Source organism: Triturus cristatus, chromosome 6 (genome assembly GCF_964204655.1).
Source record: "Triturus cristatus chromosome 6, aTriCri1.1, whole genome shotgun sequence".
Lineage (NCBI taxonomy): Eukaryota > Metazoa > Chordata > Amphibia > Caudata > Salamandridae > Triturus > Triturus cristatus.
This window is the reverse complement of record NC_140589.1, coordinates 1905394490-1905414392: the sequence shown is the minus strand read 5'-3', so window position 1 is coordinate 1905414392 and position 19903 is coordinate 1905394490. Positions and strand designations below refer to the sequence as shown.

Below are 19903 nucleotides of genomic sequence, written 5' to 3'. Positions count from 1 at the left end.
GAAGTAAGGCAAGAGCTAAATTCAAAACTGTGTGCATAACCCACAAAGCGCTCTACACTGAAAACCCAATCTACCTCACACATAAATTAACAAAAGCTGTTCAAAAGATACCCCTCCGAAGTTCTAACTGTCTACTCCTTATTCCAGCAAAATTTGAGAGAGAAATCCTGCACACGTTGTTTCTCCGGAAACGCCCCCAGAATTTGAAACTCACAACCTCAAGATTTACGGGACAATCAGTCATTCCCTCACGTGAAGAAGAAACAAACTGCTACTCTTCGACAAATACCTAAACTCCCCCCTTAAAGCGTCAGTCTAAACTGTTTGCCTCCATCCCCCACCTTCTAAACAAATCTGAGCATTACCACCTTCGAGTAGGACAAAGCCCCGCTCTCCCCACCTTCACTACACCATACCTTAGTTAGCTCAGACCTTACATTGGTCATCTTCACTACGGTTCGTCATCTACAACGAAGATTAAATTCCTCTTTTTATTGTTATTATGGACTCTTGTCTACTCCTCATGTAACCTTTGTTATCGCTGATGGTTTAACTCTGTCTAACGATTTACATATATATACCTTACTCATCTCCAAGAAGTGTCCTCAACGTACCCTCATGTCTACTGTGCACGCCCTTTACATATTGTCACTGTCTTTATCCACACCTAATACAGCTCATGTCATGGATTCAATGCCAATTCTATGAAGCCTTCTAATGCCTTCAGCTCAAGTCAGGATAAGACCTTACAGCTAGAGCGGTCGACCTCGAAGCTGGGGAACCGGGTTCGAGTCTCGGCAACTACGCTCAACATCCTGTGATTCTGGGCAAAACACGTAATCTCCCTGTGCCTAAAACAAATGAATGCGTCCATCTGTAACGAAACTGGTGCTCATGTAAAGCGCTATGACACCTGATATCTTCGGGTCGAGTTCAAGCTAGATTTTTAAAAAAGCATTAAAAAAAACTCTACAAAATAATTTTCAAAAAAGTTGACGCAAACACTCCACAGAACCAAGGCGTCGACGCGTCCCACCCCCGGAGTCCGCCATGGGCCGTGCATCTCAACCCCACTCCACCACGCGCTCAGTGCTGCAGCCTTCAACCTCTGAGCGCAAAACCCCACCTTCTAGCACTACATTGAGACATTGAGGCTGTATCCACACACTAAGAAAGGTGACAGAAGGAGATGCAGGGGCTGGGAGGGGGCCCTTCCCACGGGGCCCGCGGATGGAGAGCCAGCCTCACAGATAGGGTGACCAGGCGTCCCGGATTTGCCCAGACAGTCCCGGGGTTTTACCTGGCCGATTTTTGCAATTTTAGCTCATGTCCCGTGTTTTAAAGGGGGTCAACTGAAACTAGTGAGAAGTGAGATTGGGTGTTCTAAAGTTGTACTAGTTAGCAGCTGTTAAAAGGAAGCAATTTAACAGGTCTGCTGCTGGTTTTAGAAATTTACATTTTATTTGTTTCTTAGTGCTTCTTCTGTGTTCCAATGTTGTTGATAAGAGTTGTCATTCTGCGCAGCATTGTTGATGTAAAATTGTAGTCCTATCTTTGCAAAATGTCCTGGTTTTTGTTCTCAAGATCTGGTCACCCCACCCACAGGCCTTCCCTGGTGGGGGAGCACCAGTCCTCGAGCTGGCACAGCCCAGACACTGATGCATCGCTACCCATGCGGGGGGCATAGAATCTCCTTTCATACCTCCCGCACCTCGAATGGCATTTCCTCCATCCCTAGCCCTCCAACTCCCTCCTCCCTCCCCTCTGTAGAAGAGGGGGGCCTCTCCCGCATCTGTGGTTAAATACCCCCTCCTCCCCCCGAGCCACAATCCTGTGCTTAACTTTACAACTGGGTTGAACCCAGTGTCCTTCTGCCCGTCCCTTCCCTGCCTTCACTCCCCTTACCCCCGCCCGGTCCAGGCCGGTGCTGCTCGGGGGTGAGGTCCAGTAAGGTGCCCTGTCCAGCCACATCCCCCCCCCCCTCCCTTGGGAAGGGGCGCTGAACCAAGGGGCATAGCAGACGGCCATTAACATCAATTATCCGTCGAGTGGGGGTGACTAGAGGGTGTTTTGGGACTGCCCCCCACCGTCTGACCGTTCCGCCTGGATGACGCACTTCTGACGTCGCTGGTAATGGCGAGGCGACCACATAAGTCCTGAATGCCAGACTCCGGCAGGTGAGTTATTTTCAGCCCGGAGTGCTGTGAGGTGAGCGTGCCGTGTGATCTGCTGCAGGTGAGTTGTGGGGTGGCAAGCACAGACACTTGAATTATTTTCACCCTGAAGTTCTGTGGTTGTACTTCATGCAGTTTTCAGCTGTATGTTCCAAGCTGAAGTGTGATGTTTCAAGTAATAGACGTGGGCAGTGGGTACATAAAGACTGTTAGAATTGTAGGTAAACAGACAGTCTGTACTACGGCAAGACTTCCTTTGTTTTTAACCTGGCTAGTCAGGAGTATTCTTAAACAGTAACATTCCGAATCTCCCTCAGATGTCTATAAACAATTTAAGTTGAAAAATATCAACGCTCAGACTGTCACTCCTGTTGGGTACTCGGGTTGAAATGGAAAAGTGGCCCCCAGAGCCCCCAAAAATGGTGGCCCTTAGTATACCACGTGATGAAGTTGCGGACAGTGTTCCCGGATTATAACACATTGGTGTGTTTACATCGAAATTGGCTTAGAAATGCACCGCACCTATAGAAATACTGTGCAGTGAAAGTACAGTAAAAATAAAGAGCAAGGTACATTGGATTGTTTGACGCTAATCGTAAATGATATGTTTAACAACATGGCTGTAATGTTGGGATTGGTTCATTAAGCATCAGAGCAGCGTTCATTCGATAATCAAGTAACTCGTGTGACTGTCAGAGTGCTTAACACTGTAGGCTATGTGAGGCCTGAGGGTGATGGGCGACCCTACTCCCGGTCAGCGTACCTTACTCCCACTCGGAGCACATATTGGGTGCAACCTAATCCCACTCGGAGCGCACATTGGGTGTACCCTGATCCCACTCTGTGTACATATTGGGAGTACCCTCCTCCCACTCGGAGTACATATTGGGAGTACTCTCCTCCCACTCGGAGTAATCCAGTTACTCGCGTGACTGTCAGAGTGCTTAACACTGTAGGCTATGTGAGGCCTGAGGGTGATGGGCGAGCCTACTCCCGGTCAGCGTACCTTACTCCCACTCTGAGCACATATTGGGTGTACCCTCCTCCCACTCGGAGCACATATTGGAAGTACCCTCCTCCCACTCGGAGCATATATTGGGTTTACCCAACTCCCACTCTGAGCACATATTGGGTGTACCCTCCTCCCACTCTGAGCACATATTGGGTGTACCCTCCTCCCACTCTGAGCACATATTGGGTGTACCCTCCTCCCACTCGGAGCACATATTGGGTGTACCCTCCTCCCACTCGGAGCACATATTGGGTGTACCCAACTCCCACTCAGAGCACATATTGGGTGTACCCAACTCCCACTCGGAGCACATATTTTGATGTCAGACTTTTTAATGGAGTTCCCTCCACCCAAGCTATTTATTGCTTGAGTAGTGTACATAAATCGTAGCAGTAGGTTGGCTTTGAGGACCAGGGGTGTGTTCTTGTCAGGGCTTGCATGCATTCTCTTTTATTAACGGAATGTTGATTGAACAAGAAATCTCACCAGAATTATGAGGAATGGTCATGGCGATGAAAGCCGTATTTCTTGAGTTCCAGTGAAATGTTTAATGTTTTTAGGTCGAGCCTGGGCAGCGCATGCGCGGCTCTAGGAGGCATGCTGTTTTGGAGTATGTAATTGAAGCCCTGCCCATATTTGTCATTGGCTTGTCATTGTCCTTCGTAAATATGGCTTCTGATTGGTTAATAGGCTTGTTAGTCCCTCCTTTGTCCTGCCTTGTCTTCATTTGTAACCTCTCATGGCAACTGGCCCTTTTACTTTGGTTGTTACATGTATGCTTTAATTAGAGCCTGGGAGCACTATTTTCTTAATTGGTGTTCTTCTGCCTGATGTTGCAGGCAGGACACGCTCTCTCTCTCTCAATGCTTTTTTTTAGGTCAGTTAGAAAGCTCAGCTGTCTCTTCGAGACCTGTTGCAATAGGTCTATGGACATAAAGTCCAACCCCTTTCTTGACATTGCTTTTCATTTGTCTGTCAGCGTCCTTCAAAAATCCCTGCTTGCTAGTGGTCAGTCCTGCCTCTTTGTCCCTCCTTTCTCTCTTCTGTTCCTCTCAGAGAGCAGGGACATAGTACGGTCTCATTCCACTATGGTTCTTTATCTGTTCTTGAGAGACTATTTTTTTTGCTTGAATTCCTGCTCTGTTATTGTTTGTCTGGGTTGAACTTCAGCTCCCTTATATTTAAGTATAAGTGTTAGTCCTTTCCCATCTCAATGCCACAGTTACATTACTGCTGCCTCCCCTGCCGTGCTTCCCGCTCTGTTGCTTGAATTTTATTTAGCTTTATTTAATTTGTGGCACTTTTAGAAGTTCGCCGTAAGTTGGTTTTATTTTGGTAGGATAGCTTGGTTTGGACTACCTTCGAAGGTGGGATTGGTTAAAAAAACAAACAAAAAAAATTCCTGCCTGCCTCTGCTCACTTCTCATTCGCCTGTGCACTTGATATTCCTGTGTTCTCTACCCCAACCCCTCCCACGATAGTGCTTGTGTGGGCCCCCACCACCCCCTCCAATATCGATCAGTGCTTTGTAGTTGTTTTTTTAGTGCACTTTAGGGCGAAAAACATTTCCAGGATCATTCACAGGATGTTGAACCGACTGCGGAGGCTCAAACACGAATCCCCTGCTCTGAAGTCTGCAGCTCTGACTGCTGAGCCACGTCCTCTCGCTCTGGGGATCCCTGCTCGAGTCTCTCTTTGTTCGTCTCAAGCCACGCATTAGCAGCAGCTCGCTCTTGGGCTTGTTGTTTCATTCCGTAGTGCTTTGCAAAAGCACCAGCTACGTTACACATTTGTTTAATTTTTTTGGTACACACGGGAGATTACTTGGCAGCTCAGGACATTCCTTGTCTTGAACAGAGCTGCCGATTAATCTCCTCATGTCTACAAAACACATGAATATGTCATTGGGTAATGTTACTGATGCTCGCTTCTTAGAGAAAATGCTCTGATTCCTTGCCAGGCTCTGTTTTTATCAGAGGGTGATGTCCGCAGCACAATCAACGACAGAGATCAGATGGCTGTTAAAATGTGCTCAAGATCAAACTGGAGCCATAGTTTCAAGATCTTTAAAGGGACAGGGGTGCTTGTTTCAACATGTAGGGGGTTGATGGGGAGGGGGCAAGGGAAAGTGGAGAAGACAATTGGTAATAACCCATCAGGGTTATTGGCTACGCTTATCCGTATTCTATTTTTTGTTACATTTACTATTGCAAATCTGTTATGGAGCGCCTATCACCAAGACTGAGCACTATATAAATTAGAATACAAATACAGTGATTGTGTTTTATTTAAATTTTATCAAAATAAGATTTACTGTCCCACTTTCACATAAAATAAATGCTGTCTGCTATAGCTTCTTTTTCTTGTGTGCGTTTGCTTGAAGGGAGGGTGGGTGTAGTTTCTTTTGCCTGACAGTTGCGTGAATTTAGAAGAGACCACATGCTGTCACTGCTGCCTGGCCCTGGCGTGTAAAGATGGACTCATCTCCGTGGTGCTTCCTTTTTGGTTTATAGCTATAATGGAGAATAATTAACGATGTATCTCTGGAATCGCCAGATTTTATCTCTGCAGTTATTTTTCGGCTTTTATTCTCTGTGCTGTTTCTTGGTCAGAGACATCAATTTTCTCATTTTTCATTAACCTAATTGTAGCAGGGAGACATATAGTATGCACGCTGTCAACATGTGGACAGGCTACTCTGTGTTGCTTCTCATCTAAATGCTGTTATGTTTGGCTTGGTGTACGTTGTGGGAAACTTGGCATCTGATGCCTCGGGCAATATTTGATTGAAAATCAAGTATTAAAAGAACTGATGTGAGGATATCTTGCTGGACGTTGAGCGTCTGCTGTTGTGCATTCCTGCAGCGTCACTCAGATCTATGTCTAAACAGTAATGGGCTCCCTGTCTCTCATGTTGCGCTGCTGGTAGCCTCCCCGTACCATTCATATGGGGTCAGAGGGCCATCTGTTCGTAGTCGTGAGACTCTGGCATCTGTGGCAGGAATTCCAAGGCACGTCACTCATTCTGCCAGACTGAGATGCTGCTTGTTGACATCCTTCTCCAGCGTTGCCCTCCCTCGAGGGCCTTCACTGACCTTCCACATGACACATTCAAAATATGCGCAGAAACACAAACCTGCACCCAGGTAATTTTTGGATTCTTCTTCTGTGCATAAATCAGTACATTTCAAAATCTAAGTATTTTTAGTGTGTGTGTGTGTGTGTGTTTTATTTTTTTCACATACACTGGTAGCTCCTCCCAGTGTTGGTAAACACTGACAAAACAAGACGCCCACCACTGTGAGGACTAGCGTGCTATGAGGACCGATCCCCATAGCGTTTGCATTTGTGCGTGTGCTAATTACAGCACCCTCTTAACACATTTGTGCAATCAGCCTCTCACTAGCAGGAAAACAGTGTTGCAAATAAATAGGAGCAACCATGAAAAGAATCCTTATTCTTGAAGACCTGCAGATTTATTCATTTATTTACTTGTGTGTATAGACCTCCTGGCACATCTGCAATTGCCCCTGCTTACATTAATAACTGACATGGTAAATGTCCATTTGCTTTACCTCAAGATCTGAAGCTTCCTCTCTGAGTCAATCAGCTGTCATTATAAGGAATTCCTATCTGTGTGTTTTTTTTTTTTTAAACAACACTTGATTCAAGCATTCTGTGGTATGGTTTTGTTAATATGAGGCATTCATCTATTTGGGTGCTGTACACGCCTGTACCATGCAGAAGGCGGAAACTACTTATTGTGGTAAAGGAATTTGTAACCGAATATACCAGAACATATTTAGAAATCTGTGAATACTTTGTGAATAATATAAGGTATAAACTACCCCCTGGTTTACGTTATAAGGATATTGCAAGATAAAGTTATGGACCTCCCAGTGACTTGCAATATACTGTTTAACATAAATAAACTATCCCTCCCATATGTATAGTTCTTGGTCATGCACTCAATCTTCTTTCCTTCAGTGCTCTTTTAAACTTTCGTGGCACCTTTTTAATGTAAAATGTGAGATCTTTAGTATTAACAATCAGTTGTTTTTCACTTGTAGCCAACCTGTTATGTAGCTTAAGTATCAAAACCGTGTATATGATGTCTGGTAAAACCTTGATATATTCATGTTGTCGTATAGCAACTCAAGCAGTGCAGTAAGTAAACGTGTTTCAATAAGTGCATCCTTATCAGCTATTGGAGAAGAATTTCCAGGGGAAAAAGATCTGAAGAAAGAGAGCGGGATACGTCAAGTCTCACTTTATTTAGGCGGCAGCGACATTTCTGTCCAGTGACCCGCCTTTCATATTCTCTACAGTATGTTGCTGGGGGCACCGTGACGTCTCAGCTGGAATCTAATACATTTATACAGTAGAGTAGATCTGTTGTTTTCTTATTACGGTTGGCCACAATTAGACAGTAATAACTTATTACAGTTGAGTTGTGACATGGTGCCTGCTGCCAGAGCCAACAGCCAGGGTGAAAGGCCGGTCAAAGAGCACCATTGCAGGTGCAGTTTAAACAAATTAAAGGAGAACTGCCTTTTTAGGTCGAGCATGGGCAGCGCATGTGCTGCTCTGCGAGACATGCTGTATTCGAGAATAGACGTGAAGCGCCGCCCATTGTCTGCCCATATTTGTCATTGGCTTGTGTCAATGTTCTTCGTAAAAGCTGACTTCTGATTCGTTAACAGGCTTTTTTGTACCTCCTTAGTACCGCCTTGTCTTCGTTTGTAACCTCCCATGAGGACTTTCCATTTTACTTCTGTTGTTACATGGCATGCCTTATTTAGTCTGTAAACACTACTTTCGTAAATGAGTTTCTCACACTGCAGGCACGACATGCTTTCCTGCAACATTCAGCGCACCATGTGCTCTTTCACTTTCCAAGCAGCCCGGGATAATGGCGGGCGCTTCTTGAAATGGTATAGGTCTCGCATTTACAAGAGTCTGAGCTAATTGGCATTTTAAATGACAATGCCTTTTATTTGTGTTAATTATCAAAACAGATAAATAAAAGGCACTGCCCTTTACAATGCTAATACCTTAAACGCTGGCAAATGCGTTACCTATTGCATTGGGTTGTATTTTGTTTACCGCGATTATGCATTTTCATCACATTCCAATACAACTCATTGTTTTTAAATATAAAAACAATGTATTTGTGGGGGGAGACACCCCCACCTTACCTTAAATTTGTGGTATTGGTATGTGATGTAAATGTATAATTGCGGCAAAAGAATGTGAAGCAAATGCATGCGATATCTTTACCTCGTTGTAAAGGCTGTTTCCCATTGCATTGTAAATGCTTGTTTAATTTGAGCAGCACCGCCGCTTCAGCTGGGATAACGGCAGAGTTGTGCAAACCTGGTGGGTGCTACGCGAGCAGCTTCAAGGCAGAGCGTGAGTAAATATTGAATGAGTCTCGGCCAGCGAGCTACAGCAGGGAAGGAACCTTGTGAGTAAACATTGAATGAGTCTCGCCCAGAGAGCTATAGCAGGGAAGGAACCTTGTGAGTAAACATTGAATGAGTCTCGGCCAGAGAGCTACGGCAGGTATGGACCATGCTCCTACTCCCCAGTGAGCCGGCGGCGGGTCGAAGAGACGTCTAGACATCAGCTGCTGCTGCTGCAGGACTGATGAACAGCAGATGAGTATACTGTGTGCGCTTATACTCGTCTGCCTGCACTTACTTACCACTGGGCTCGTCTGGCTGCAGTTTGGGGGCCAGGGCACCAGGCACATGGTCCCCCTCTTCATTCCCAGCCCACCAAAGGCTGGGATGTGCTCTCATCCCCCTCCCCTGAGCCGCGCAGTTATCTGGAGGCCGTGAACGGCTGTTAAAAGCCTGACTGGCTGGGGCAGTCAAGTGTGAAAATACCAAGCGCTGTTCCCAAAAAATGTAATTTCCCTCGGCATAAAATGCACGGGAGAAATGGCGAGATTGAACCGCAAATAAATGCAGGGTGGCATCGTAACACAATCCATGTGTTTTTGTGCTTAACTTGAAAAACCTTGGACTTTCTAAAAATGATCCCCTTTTGAATGCACGCTCAGATGTGGCTTTTTCTATTGCAGAAAAAAACCTCAGCACAACATATGTTTGAATTTACAGACCGTTTTCCGCATGTTCTTACGCTTTTAAAAATGTTCCATTACCTCACGTTGTGTGATTACACCCTTACTCATTCTTTAATCTGTCCCTCCGAGAATAAAAAACCAAACATGACATCTTTAATTCTCAGTCATATGATGAACGTACGTTCTCCCACAAGCATAAACATTCTCATGAAATTTTACGACAGACTTCTGTGGATTAGGCTAATGTGAATTATGGTTAGCTAAAGCAACACAGATGCTGAGTTTACTCCCATATCTATATTGTATAAAGTGCATAGAATATAATTATCTTTTGTAAAATAAGTGTTATTCTCAAACAGTACAATTCCTATTTTAGACTTTGAATTGACACGTTGCCCGCGCTCCGAGTCTGAGGAATTCAGAATAGTGGTAAACGTATGTTATTTATAAGTTATCCCGTTCATACATCCAAATATCACTCTAGTGTTGTAATATTACATCCAATAAATACTGCATCCTGCGGTATCACATTTTTTGTACGAAGGAAGCATTTATCCTCTGCTTTTAAGATTTTTGGGAGTTCCCCCTAGGGTTGTTGGAGAGAAGCGTTGTCTGCACTCTTGTGACGCAGATGCTAGCTTCCTGTGTGGTCTCCCTATTACTGAATGCTGATACCGGATTGAATATACCCAGTTGTATCACCAAGCCCAAGGGATAGTACTCCACCTGACATGAGTAAGAAATTTAAAGGGGGATTAGTTTTTCTCCTCAATGAGGTCCTGAAGAAAGCCATCGAACCGGCAATGGCGCATGCAGGTTGAAACATGTTGGAAAAGTGATGTGACGGACATATCGCACGTCCCATATTTCACATCCACCGTTTTTAATCTTACCCTATAATTTTTTAGAATAAATTGCACCACATGATAAAAAGGTAATTTAAAATTTTCTATTCTGCACAAACTAGATCCTAACCGGTTTTTGAGGATCTCCTCCTGGTGGAGGCCAACAAAAGACCCAGTGATGATGCTATCAGCCAAGATTACGTCAATGGCAACAGACATACCAATGACGGATAATGGCTGTTGAGGGTCTTCTACATATTTGTGCCAGATCCTTCGAGGCCTCTTGGCTCCACTCCTTTTTGATTTAGTGATATATATCCGGAACGCTTCTACTCTTTCCCCCCCCCCCCTTTTTGATATAGAAGCAGTATTATCACAGCCATATTTGCATGACCTTTGAAACGAGGGTCTTAGTCGGCCCCACTGGTGTTCGAACCATTTGACCTCTGAAGTGTGCTCCGTTCTCTGAAGTGGGCTCTTATACCTCACTGGTTTGTTAAAAACTGAACTTTTTAAAATGAACCTTCTGTAGAGTTGTCATACGCTAAATCCCTTCCAGTTCCAGGAGTCGGGTACTTTTCTATAAGTGGAGAGCCGTGTGGGACACTTGAAGAGGAAGGAATAACCAGCACTCTTGGCAGGCAGCTTGCCTTCTCAAAATGCTTGTATTTATAATAAGACAATAATCTAGTCATTCAATACATATCAATAACACATGCCTTCCTAGTTGGAGCATTTTTTTTTTTTATATAAATGTGAGTTTAATTTTGGATATGATTATTAGCATCAAAAAGATGCCTGCTCTTCTTGTGGAAGCATAGTGATAATGCTTTTTAATTGTTTATAAATTAGGGTCATCCAAAGAAGGTTGCACACCCATTCTGGTTCCCGTTTTCATTAGCGCATGTAAACAAGATTCAGGTGGATATTGTGAAATCCTGACATGGCTCCACCCTCAAAGGCTTTACTGACTAGGGAGGTTTACATGATGACTCCATGTCATTGAGAATGCGATTCACCAGCGCTGGGTTTTTCTTTTACAATGTCCTTCCTTTGAAGCAATTCCCACTGCCCCTTCTCCCCGGAGCATTGTCTTTGTCTCCTTCACCCAAAGCACTCTGCTTGCCTAGCCTTTCCTTCCACTCGGGCACTAGCCTTTGCCCCCTCTCATAAGACCACCAAGGCGCTCTGCATCTATCACCAAGGGTGACCAACTGGCATTGGTGTAAATTTAGGACGATGAGAGTAAAAATTCAGGACACTTCTTTGCTACTTCCTAATGGGTTCACGCAGAGATACATCACTTTGTTTTTTTCCGCAGTTGTATGTGCTCACTGTATCCCTGCCTCCCTGCAATATGCTAGCTCTCACCAGTCGTCTGCGCTTCCACTGTGTCCATTGCATACACCCCCAGTCTCTGTGCTTTGACAGGTGTTCATCCTCCTCTTCTAACCTTATTCCTGGTTGATACCGCGTGCTCCAATGTGTGTCCACCCCCAAATGCACCCCCTTTGGTTTATGTATCGCTGCCTTCATAACCTGTAATTCCTGTGTCTGCTTCAGCTCACATTGTCTCACTGTAGCCCTGCTCATCGTGTCTCTGCTCCCCAGGTCTATGCATCCAGTCTGTCTCAATGCAAATCCTATGAGTACAACCTCCGGCTATGTTTCATTAGTCTGTGCAGAAACCTACTAGTTACAACCTGGAATTTTCTCTTTATTCTGCTCGTTGTGGGCCCCTAGGGATAATCGCATCAAATTCATAGCAGCCATCCAATGGGGTGTTAAAAACCAGGTAAAATTAGCAGCATCATACTGCTTAACGTTATTAAATACCCACAAATAAAATAATCAGGTGACTCTTATTCTCTTGGGTTCAATATGTCCATTTATGTAATAAAGCATTCTTGTTGTGTCCTTAAAAACTGCATAGTATTCATTTGCTAAAACAAATCCAGGATTGCTTGATACTGTATCCCAGTAAGCCCTATACACCAGAAACACAATCGATACGCTTGCTTATAAATTAATTGTATAACACACAATTGCCATCAGATCCATCCACTACTAAACGCATAAGTAAAAAATATTTATATTTACACTAATAGCTCCAACTCTAACAAATGCGAGACCTATTGCGTTGCAAATGCTTGTTCTTTCTTGATGTTGTGCAGTATTGGGAAAGCCTATATGTCTAAAAGGTGAGACTTCTTGACTTTGCCAATGTGTGTTTACTGTAGTTGTAAACCTCCTTTTTCTTGTGTAGCTCTGGTCAGAGCCTCTGATCTCTGGAGTTACGCTATGTGAAAGATGCTCAGATTATTGTCTGGGTCCTATCACGGGCTCTCTGATAGTATAAAGGACTACCTTGCAGCAATTGATTATATTTCCCGCCGTTATTGTGATGCTCTTTGTTGTGTGGTCCATTCACTGGAAAAGGCTCTTAGACCTGACAGCCTTAGGGTGGTCTTTCCCCAACTTTTTACCTGCCTCCCTCCATTTTCTGAGCTCGTTTTTGCTGACTTTGGGACTCTGCAACCGTTACCACTGCTAATCAGTGCTAAAGTGTTTGTGCTCTCTCTCCCCTGAACATGGTAACATGGGCTCATAGGGTTACTACTCAGTTGGCATATTTAGTTTGCTTTAAGACCCTAGTAAAGTGCACTACATGTTCCCAGGGCCTGCAAATTATTTGCTACTAGTGGGCTGCAGCACTGACTGTGCCACCCACTTATGCAGCCTGAAACTGTCTCAGGCCTGCCACTGCAGTGCCTATGTGTGAAGTTTACTGCCACATCGAGTTTGCATTTAAAGCTACTTGCCAAGCCTAAAACTTCCCTTTTATTACATACAAGTCACCCCTAAGGAAGGCCCTTGGTAACCCAAAGGGCAGGACTCTATGTGAGTAAAAGGCAGAACATATACTTCTATGTTTTACATGTCCTGGTAGTGACAAACAGTTAAATTACTTTTTCACTGCTGTAAGGCCTACTCCTCTCGTTGGCTAGAACTGGGAAATCCGTAGAATACCTTTAAGCTGTAATTCCTGATTGGAAAGGAGTAGCCTTTTCATGTTTCATATCTTTGCAATGGTAATGATAAATCCTCTTTACAGGTAAAGTCGGATTTAACATTACTATTTTTGAAAAGCTACTTTTAGAAAGTGGACTTTTCTCTGCTTGTACTGCTCTTTGTGCCTTACAGCCTGTCTCTAATACACATCTGGGCTAGGTGACCGACCCCTTTGTGTATTCCTCCTAGAGAGCTACAGACCCTACACGTGTTGGGTGTGATTTAGCTCTTATCTGCATCCCGATGGGTCTTTCGGGGCAGATGGGAGGAAGGGGCCCACACATTGAAAGTGTAATCTAGAATTTCTTTAGCGCACGTGTCTATGTGGTCAATTAAATGTCTCATTAAATGACAATAGCTTTTCGTGATAGACCCACCATTTAAACTTATCCAGTGTTTTTTTTTTTCTTTTTCTTTCCCAACAGGTGCAATAAATGCAGTAATGAACAAAAAAGATGAAGGCATTAATCACTTGTGTAGAAAGTGATGTAAAAACAATACACCTTGAAATTTCTTCCCTTGAAAGCTAATGCCTCGCCAAAGTCTTTTTCTACAGCAGAAAGCCCAAACTGCCCAATGTGGTCTGAACTTGGCTCTTAGCGGTCACCTGATATACATTGATGAAATAACACACTGATATACTGAAGCAAGTCTGATAAGGTTCTCATTACAAAGGAAGAGCTAACTTGGATCAGAAAGAACACACAGAAGAGAAACCGTATGAATATCTAGAAACACATTTATTAGAGAAAGAGCAAGTGCAACATCAGAAAATCATACTGGAGAAGAACCATATTGATTGACTGACGGTGGAAAAGTTTTCTTTGCAATGAAAGACCTAATGCAGTATCAGAGTGTCTACGTAGAGGAGAAACCATATAAATGTACAGAATGTAATAAAGTGTTCCATAGGAAGAAGAATCTAAGGCAGCATCAACAAACCCAGGCCGGGGGGAAGCCGTATCAATGTACAGAATGTTACAAAGCATTTATAACAATTGGACAGCTAAAACGACATCTGGAACTCCACAATAGGGAGAAACCATATCATTGTACAGAATGTGAAAAAGCATGTATAACAAATGGAGACCTAAAACTACATCATAAAATCCACACTGGGGAGAAACCATATAAATGCACAGAATGTGATAAAGCATTTATAACAAATGGAGACCTAAAGCGACATCATAAAATCCACACTGGGGAGAAACCATATCAATGTACAGAATGTGACAAAGCATTTATAACAAATGTACAGCTGAAGCAACATCAAAATATCCACTCTGGGGAGAAACCATATCAATGTACAGAATGTGACAAGGCATTCATTAGAAAGTCCCATCTAATGGAACATCAGAAAGTACACACTGGGGAGAAACCATATAAATGCACAGAATGCGATAAAGCATTTATAACAAATGGAGACCTAAAACGACATCAAAAGATCCACACTGGGGAGAAACCATATCAATGTACAGAATGTGACAAAGCATTTATAACAAATGGAGAGCTAACGCGACATCAGAAAATCCACACTGGGGAGAAACCATATAAATGTACAGAATGTGACAAAGCATTTATAACAAATGGAGTGCTAAAGCAACACCAGAAAACCCACCGTGGAGAGAGATCATACCAATGTACAGAATGTGACCAATCATTTATAACAAATGGAGCGCTAAAGCGACATCATAAAATCCACACTGGGGAGAAACCATACCAATGTACAGAATGTGACAAGGCATTCATTACAAAGTCACGGCTAATAGAACATCAGAAAGTCCACACTGGGGAGAAACCATATCCATGTACAGAATGTGACAAAGCATTTATAACAAATGAACAGCTGAAGCGACATCAAAATATCCACTCTGAGGAGAAACCATATAAATGTACAGCATGTGACAAAGCATTTGTAACAAATGTACAGCTGAAGCAACATCAGAAAATCCACACTGGGGAGAAACTATATAAATGTACAGAATGTGAAAAAGCATTTATAACAAATGAAAACCTGAAGCGACATCAAAAGATCCACACTGGGGAGAAACCATATCAATGTACAGAATGTGACAAAGCATTTATAACAAATGGAGAGCTAACGCGACATCAGAAAATCCACACTGGGGAGAAACCATATAAATGTACAGAATGTGACAAAGCATTTATAACAAATGGAGAGCTAAAGCAACACCAGAAAACCCACACTGGAGAGAGATCATATCAATGTACAGAATGTGACCAATCATTTATAACAAATGGAGACCTAAAGCTACATCATAAAATCCACACTGGGGAGAAACCATATAAATGTACAGAATGTGACAAAGCATTTATAAAAAATGGAGCGCTAAAGCGACATCATAAAATCCACACTGGGGAAAAACCATATCAATGTACAGATGTGACAAAGCATTTATAACAAATGTAAAGCTGAAGCGACATCAAAATATCCACTCTGGGGAGAAACCATATCAATGTACAGAATGTGACAAAGCATTTATAACAAATGGAGAGCTAACGCGACATCAGAAAATCCACACTGGGGAGAAACCATATAAATGTACAGAATGTGACAAAGCATTTATAACAAATGGAGAGCTAACACGACATCAAAATATCCACTCTGAGGAGAAACCATATAAATGTACAGAATGTGACAAAGCATTTGTAACAAATGGACAGCTAAAACGACATCACAAAATCCACACTGGGGAGAAACCATATAAATGTACAGAATGTGGTAAGGCATTTATAACACTTGGAGAGCTAAAGCAACACCAGAAAACCCACACTGGAGAGAGATGATATCAATGTACAGAATGTGACCAATCATTTATAACAAATGGAGACCTAATGCTACATCATAAAATCCACACTGGGGAGAAACCATATAAATGTACAGAATGTGACAAAGCATTTATAAAAAATGGAGCGCTAAAGCGACATCATAAAATCCACACTGGGGAGAAACCATATCAATGTACAGATGTGACAAAGCATTTATAACAAATGTAAAGCTGAAGCAAAATATCCACTCTGGGGAGAAACCATATCAATGTACAGAATGTGACAAAGCATTTATAACAAATGAAAACCTGAAGCGACATCAAATGATCCACACTGGGGAGAAACCATATCAATGTACAGAATGTGACAAAGCATTTACAACAAATGGAGAGCTAACGCGACATCAGAAAATCCACACTGGGGAGAAACCATATAAATGTACAGAATGTGACAAAGCATTTATAACAAATGGAGAGCTAACGCAACATCAGAAAATCCACACTGTGGAGAAACCATATCAATGTACAGCTTGTGAAAAAGCGTTTACAACAAAGGGAGAGCTAACGCGACATCAGAAAATCTACACTGGGGAGAAATAATATCAATGTACAGAATGTGGCAAAGCATTTATCAAATATAGACAGCTAAAGCAACATCAGAGTTCACACTGGGGAGAAACCGTACGAATGCACTGAATGTGACAAAGCATTTATAACCAATGGAGAGCTGAAGCAACATTTAGAAAATCCCCACTGGAGAGAGACCATTCAACTGCACTGAATGTGAGAAGTCATTTATTAGAAAGTCGCATCTTATGTAACATCAGATAGTCCACGTAGGAGAGAAACCCTATGAATGTACATAATGCAACAAGACATTTATTACTAGGCAAAGATAAACACCAGATCAGAAATTCCACACTGGTGAGAAACGATATGGCTGTACTGAATGTGACTTAGCAGTTATTACAAAGCAAAGTTTAAAAATACATCAGAATGTTCACACATGAAAGAAACCATATAATTGTACAAAATGTAACAACACCTTTATTCCAAATGGAGGGTGACCATTCAACTGCACCGCATGTGACAAGATATTTATTATAAAGGGAGAGTTAAAGCAATATCCGTGTCTACACTGGGGGGGGGGAAAACCACATGAATGTGACGAGGGATTTATTACAAAGCAAAATGTAATACAAGATCAGGAAGTTCACGCAGGGGAGAAAACATATGTATGTACTGAATACCACAAAGCATTCATAATAAATGGAAAACTGAAGCGACGTTCAAAAATCTACATGGCAAGAAATCCAATGTATGTTCAGAGTTTAAGCAAGTCTTCCACAGGAAGAATAAGCTAATGCAGTATAAATAAATCTACACTAGGGAGAAATCCTATTAATGAATAGAATGTGACAAGGGATCGATTACAAAACAAAATATTATCAGAATGTTCACACAGGAGAGAAGCTCTATAAATGTATTGAATGTGGCCATGCATTCATAAATGGAGAGCTAACTCGACATCAAAAATCAACCCTGAAGACCGCACTGAATTTAGCAAGGCATTTATTGGCAAGGGAGAGTTAAAACCCCATCAGAAAGTCCCCACTGAGAAAAATCTGTATGAATGTACAGACTCAATCAATGGGTATTAAGCATGGCAAATCATCAGTGAGGTTTTCAAGGCGCTGGGTGAGGATTTGTTGTCCAGAGGGGCCAATCAGTTGAACAAGGGCACCTGTTTTAGGATCTCTAGGATATTCCTGAGTAGGCCAACCTATTGTAATTTTACATTTTGCCCATAGTTCTGCTGGCACAATTATGTCAAATAGACTGTTCAAATCAATCCACAGTACTTTTGATAATTTGACAAACCTATCTACCTGCCAATACCATTCCACCGGCTTCTCGCGCAGACGGGGGAAAGTCATTTGTAAATGATAAAGTGTCCTGTCTGGTCCAGGGAACATGCACGTAGCCTCCTCCTGGGATCTCTCTCATGGGACACTCAGTTACCACTTTCTCCTTTTCACTTACTGGGAAAGCCGCTGGAATGGTAACGATAACACACGACGATGTTACCAATTCGAACCCAGACAATGCGTCGTGCGACTCCAATCGTCGCACGTTTTCCCCATGTACCTACAGGGCAACAGACAATACACTGTGCAACTTCACTTGCCACACGTTTTCCCCGTGTACCTACAGGGCATCCAACTTCCTACATCCCAGAAGTCTTCAAAAACAACATAGAACGCAACACAACTCAACATAGAATGTTAGAACATAAATCATTGATTATAAGCAATAATCACCAAACCAATGCAATAAAACCATCAATCTGCTACCAGAAAAACTGATCCAGTGGAAAGGGGCAAGGGTGGGCAAGCAATTTTACCAATCCTCCCTACGTCACAGATTCGTCAACCGCACTTATTCATTCACACACGCATTCATTGATGGGGCCCATGACACCAACACTCATACGTTTCTTACACTAAATCTGCACGCAGGAGGACGATGTATCTGCTGGACATGTGGGGAGGTACCTTATTACCTATAGGGAAAGAAAATTTATTACAGAATATACATTTTTACATCAACACCTATAGGATCCTAACTTTAACATCAAGGCACACCATCACTTGGTTGAATGGACCAATTAGTTCGACTGGTTGATGGTGATTTAGAACCAGCTTAAACACATTAAAGCTTCTGAATCCTTTTAGCAACCTACTTAAAGAACCACAAACTCATTTTCTGTTAATCAATATTTAGTTTATCTAATTTCTTGCTCGCAATTATATAATTAGCATTTCGGTCAATCAAGTTTGAATTTCAAACAACACAAATTGCATGACATTTTATATTTACCTATTCTTGCTGTAGGGGTTCTTTTCTAATTCAAATGGCTCTGCCTAACCCAAATTATTTGCTCAATCGTCCCAATCGAAAGCAGGACCCGATTCAATAAGTCCGAAAAGTTCTCTTGCTCAGCACGGCACAGTCCCAAAGATATCCAAAGGACCAAGCAATCGTGCAAGAGAATTGATCACGCAAGTACTGGACACTCTCCTTCGGACACAATCTCTCTAAGGTGGCCCTTTCAAATGACTAACGACGAGCACCCCACACCTGTATCTCTCCCCTCATTAAGCCACCCCTTACTATTCTACTACGCTTTTTATAATAAAATTCTGGGTAACATGAAACATTTATTGAACTAAGAAGAAATGTGATTGGTCCATTTTGCAAAATGTTTTATATGGTTCAGGTTTCTCACTGTCTTGGGTTCTCAGAGAACTTGCTTGGTCACATCCTCAGTCTATGTCATGCTCATGCAACATTGTTGATTCTTGATTATAGGTGACTATTGTTTTCTCCGGGTAATTTCACTGACTGAAATCTGGCAGTCCTCCATGCTCTTATCCTTGACCAGGAACACTGTGCTCTGAATTGAGGATGCCTGGAGATCTTCGGAGCCATCCGAGTCTGCGCAGAAGACATCGTGCTCACAAGATATCGTGCTCACAAGACGGTGGCCACTTCCGAACTCCATTTTGAATGTCATGGCTTGGTAGGCCCAAATGCCAACTTAAGCAAAAAAAACACAAAATAATAATTAATATGCGGAAATGAATATTCTAATGTTAAACCCACACTAATCCCTTTATGTATTAGTATTTTCCTGGCGTATAGCGACATTTAAAGCAATAATACTCCACAGGAATGCAAACGTCACTAAAGCAACATAAATCATGCAATATTCTATCACCACACATACTACTATTAACCCCTTCGCTGCCCCGCCCTTTCCCCGCCCTGTGCCGCGCCTTTCATTAGCGGGCGTGGTTTATGACGAGCTGGTCTCGTCACAGGCACAGCGCGACCGCGGCCCATGACGAGACCAGCTC

The 19903-nt window shown here is 42.7% G+C and overlaps 1 pseudogene across 1 annotated transcript in view; it reads left to right on the top strand.

Annotated features, from left to right (window-relative positions):
• The window catches only part of LOC146822394 (uncharacterized), a 41520-nt pseudogene extending 22319 nt beyond the window's left edge, over positions 1-19201 (top strand). Inside the window, exon 2 of the transcript XR_014963273.1 lies at positions 13620-19201. The product of XR_014963273.1 is annotated as an uncharacterized LOC146822394 (transcript). The remainder of the gene's footprint in view (positions 1-13619) is intronic.
• The last annotated feature ends 702 nt before the right edge of the window (positions 19202-19903 follow it).